A 4,640-nucleotide genomic window follows, 5' to 3' on the forward strand; every position below is an offset into this window, starting at 1 on the left:
CGCTAGTTTTCAACATGTCCTACGGCTATGTCATTCTTTTTAAGGTTGTGCCCTGCCCCTTTCCCTCCTGTTTCATCAGTGCACAAGGATGTTCCCTGGGGAACTTTAACAGAGCTCTCCCTGACACTGGGACTGTTCAATCAAAATTGGAATAACCCAAGAGGGAGAAGATATGGAGATATATGTATAGGTATAGCTGATTCACTTTGTTATAAGGCAGAAGCTAACACCCCACTGTAAAGCAATTATACTCCAATAAAGATGTTAAAAAAAAAAAAATTGGAACGACGCTTCTTCTTCGTAAAAACACCAAATGGCGTACGACGCCGGTGCTGCGGGAGGGCCCAGAGGCCCCTGGGGGCCCTGGAATGGGAGGCCCCCGTGACTTCCGCGGAAGCTTTGGCAGCGGCGTCCGGGGTCAGGGTCACAGCCAGGGTCGGGGCCGCAGAGCACATGGAGGCAAGGCTGAGGACTAGGAGTGGCTCCCCATCACCAAGCGGGGTCACCTGGTTAAGGACCTGAAGATCAAGTCCCTGGAGGAGAGCTATCTCTTTCCTCTGTCCGTCAAGGAATCTGAGATCACTGACTTTTTCCCAGGAACATCCCTCAAGCAGGAGGTTTTCAAGATTATGCCTGTGCAAAAGCAGACCCGTGCTGGCCAGTAGCCCAGGTTCAAGGCATTTGTCACCGTTGGGGATTACAACGGACATGTCGGTTTGGGTGTCAAGAGCTCTAAGCAGATAGCCACTGCCACCCATGGCGCCATCATTCTGGCCAAGCTCTCCATCATGGCCGTGTGGCGAGGCTACTGGGGGAACAAGGTCAGCAAGCCCCATACTGTAACTTGCAAGGTGACTGGCCGCTGTGGCTCTATGCTGATGTGCCTTATCCCTGGCCCCGGGGGTACTGGCATCGTCTCAGCCCCTGTGCCCAAGATGCTACTGATGATGGCTGGAATTGACGACTGTTACACCTCTGCCAGGGGCTGCACTGCCACCCTGGGCAACTTTGCCAAGGCCACTTTCGATGCCATTTCCAAGACCTACAGTTATCTCACTCCTGATCTCTGGAAAGAGACAGTGTTCACCAACTCTCCGTATCAGGAATGCACTGACCATCTTGTAAAGACCCACACCAGAGTTTCCGTGCAGAGGACTCAGGCTCCAGCTGTAGCCACCACATAGTTTTATATGAGAAAAATAAAGTGAATGAAGCCGTAAAAAAAAATTGGAATGACCACATAGAGAGGATTCTTGCCCTCAACAGGGCGGGAGATTGGATGTGATGACCTCAGATGGTCCTCTACTTATAAGTCCTTGAGCTGCTCCATCTCAGGAAGCGAGGGAAGCAGACGCCCTGGTCTCACTTTCTGTCCTCTCTGCCTCCCTTGTTTCTCCCCCCTCAGCACAGGCCATGAGGCTCCATGGAGCCTTCCATGTCTGTTACTTAATGGCCCTCACCCAGATCACTGTGTCAGGTCAATTTCCACCACTGGGGAAAAAAATCCACAAAACCATCCTCTTATTTCAGACTTTTTTTCTCCTGCTAGGTGTTCCAGAAGTGCCAAATCACTGTGCTCCCTCCTCCCCCAACCCCCTACCCAAACCACAGCCCCTGAAGAGACAGCCCTACATAGGATGTGATTCTGCCTGTCCCCTCCCTCCCCAGGCCATGCCAGTTACACCTGGGTGGACATCTGACTCAATGGTATAGCACTGGCTGAACCACGGGATTTACACCCAAAGAGTACATCTACCCCCACAGAACAGGCTCAAAAAATCATCCACACGCAGAAAACACTCATCTCCAGGCCAAAAAGCAATTGTTTTGTTTCAAGTCTCTTAATCTGCATTGGTTGAGATTGTATGAGGGTAAGAGACAGCAAGAAAGGAAGAACTAGTGGAAATTACTGCAATTATGATAAAACTCCAATTAGCATGAAGTGTCTAACAGTACAAAGACTTAAAGGGACTTACTTTCCCCCTTCGAAAACACAGCTAGAGAGACAGATTTCTGCTTTCACTTTAGTGTTTGTCTTTTATTATACTGTCTTTTAGAAAAAAACTGATCCGTCCGCCCAAAACCATGTCTTGTCAGCTGAACACTCTTCCCCTTCCCTCCAATGACACATACTCACCCCATCTGCACTGTCTTCTGAAGAGTTGTGTTCACTGGAAGAAGTAACAAGCTTATTACCTGACAGTTTAATTCAGGGTTCAAAAGCCACCCTTCCTTCCCCGCTCTCCCCGCCATGTCTCCCTTTGCACTCTCCCCTTGCCACCCCACATCCCCTCTTCTCTCTCCCTTTCTTTCTGGGCTTGTGGAAAGAATCCATTAAGCTCCCTGTCCAACACGTGCAGCAGACTTCTTTCTCTTTCCCGAGACTTCTTCAGCTGTGGGGAGACCCAGGTCCCAGTTGGGGCATTGTTGCGGGAGCCCACAGGCTGAAGGGACGGGGGAGGGGGCTGGGGTCCGCAGATGCCTTTTTTGTCGAAGATAAAGGCCGCCCGCCACCCCCCATCGAGCCTCTCCACTTTCCAGCACTCTCATCGCCCTCCGATCAAAGGGCTGCTCTGAATATGAAAGGCACCGCCCATTATGCGGCTCCCATCAGCCCCACCTCACCCCGCCCCCCAGCCGCCCAGCTCTCAAACAAAGCCCCCGGCATCTGTTCAAGGCGCAGCCCTCACCTTCTGGGGTGTTGGGTTGTTGCGTCTTCTTTTTTTCTTAGTTCACTTTTGAGAGCCATTCGGTCCCTTGAAGTATAGTTGGGGAGCAGAGGGGAAGATCTCTCTCATCCTCAGAACATTCCGCCCGCATAATTTTTCAAGACATCTTGAGGATTTCTGGTCCTTGCCTCTCCCACCTCACCTGGGTATCCAGGCAGTCAGGACGTCCCCCTCAAACTCATTTATTTCCCCCTTTCCCAGCCACTCTTAAAAATCGCTTCTCCTTCTTTACCTGAAAGGGGACTATGCCCTTGGAAGAGTCTAGACCGACCCCTCATGGCAAGACGACGGAGAAAGTCGGGCTCCTTTTCTGTATGTTAATCGATGGTGCCAGACTTGGAAACTAAAGCTTCCACACACATCTCTGAACATGAGGTCTGCTTTTCAGGGGGAGAAAGGTGCTTCTCAAAACATGGACCTGAGTTCTCAGACAAAGGATTCAAGCGTAAGGACCAGAGAAACTGATTTTCAGGGATGTTCCGACCTGAAGAAGTGTCGTTTTGTAAACGATGACAATTCCTGAATACCAGGAGAGGACAGGGAGGGAAGCTGGAAGAACGCACCAGGCAGACTGGGCCTCTTCTTCCGCAGTCCCCGCCACTGCCTTCCTGCACACCCGCCAAGCCCTCTCCTCCCTTGGTCCGGTTCCCCGACCACCCTCCCCTTCCACCCAGCCCACATCCCGCCCTGACTTCATGGCTGACTGAGCACATCTCACGTCTCCTGTTATGGATGTGGACTGAACTGTGCACCCCCCGCCCGACCCCCAATTCACAGGCTGAAGCTCTAACCCTCACTATGACTGTATTTGGAGATGGTAATTAAGGTTAAATGAGGTCATTTGGGTGGGGCCCTGATCCAATAGGACTGGTGAGCTCTCTCTCTCTGTGCAGAGAAAAGGCCATGTGAGGACACAGCAAGAAGGCAGCCATCTGCAAACTGAGGAGAGAGGCCTCATCAGAAACCAACCCAGCCAGCACTTTGATTTTGTATTGTGAGCCTCCAGAGCTGTGAGGAAATCAATTTCTGTTGTTTAAACCACACAGTCTGTAGTAGCCTGTGATGGCAGCCCAAGCAGACCAGCACACCTCCTTCCCCCAAATCCCACACCATGCTGGGGTAATGAGAAGAATTAACACCAATCTCTCCATCTCCAAGGCCCAGTGAAAGTTACAACCTCTGCTAAGCGCTTCAGGACTGTCTCAGTCCCTTCTTAGAAATTTCCATTCTTTTCATTTCTACTGCCCTGAAAGGTAATTTTCCTTTAAATTGTTTAAAGGAAAACAAGATAGACAAGACAGACAAGCCTCAGGAGCAATAAGCTATGAAGAATGATATGAAGAACGAAATGAGAAGCACAATAAAGCTAACTTCACACACTTAACCACATCTGGACCGGTTACTGGGCCTAATTAGGCATAAGTCGTAAGCAGCTCACAAAATGGCTACACACTGTATTTGCTTCTGCCATAAAGAATGTCGCTCGGGCTTCCCTGGTGGCGCAGTGGTTGCGAGTCCGCCTGCCGATGCAGGGGACGCGGGTTCGTGCCCCGGTCCGGGAAGATCCCACGTGCCGCAGAGCGGCTGGGCCCGTGAGCCATGGCCGCTGGGCCTGCACGTCCGGAGCCTGTGCTCCGCGAAGGGAGAGACCACAACAGTGAGAGGCCCGCGTACCGCATAAAAAAAAAAAAAAAAAAAGAATGTTGCTCGCCATCTGGCTCTACAAGGATTGAGTCACTTGCCACTGCAGTCACTGACCTTCAACACATCCTGAAAGGAGTTCCAGGTGGAGATCAGAAATGAGGTACCCTGTGCTCTGGGAAAACTGGCAGAACAGGTCTTCGGACATATATATATATATATATTTTTTTTTTTTTTTTTTTTTTTTTTTTTGCGGTACGCGGGCCTCTC

At 50.8% G+C, this 4,640-nt stretch overlaps 1 pseudogene; it reads left to right on the top strand.

Annotated features, from left to right (window-relative positions):
- Positions 1-313: 313 nt before the first annotated feature.
- LOC102990410 (40S ribosomal protein S2-like) lies at positions 314-1,184 on the top strand (annotated as a pseudogene).
- The last annotated feature ends 3,456 nt before the right edge of the window (positions 1,185-4,640 follow it).

This window comes from Physeter macrocephalus, chromosome 12, assembly GCF_002837175.3.
Source record: "Physeter macrocephalus isolate SW-GA chromosome 12, ASM283717v5, whole genome shotgun sequence".
In the NCBI taxonomy this organism is placed as follows: Eukaryota; Metazoa; Chordata; class Mammalia; order Artiodactyla; family Physeteridae; genus Physeter; species Physeter macrocephalus.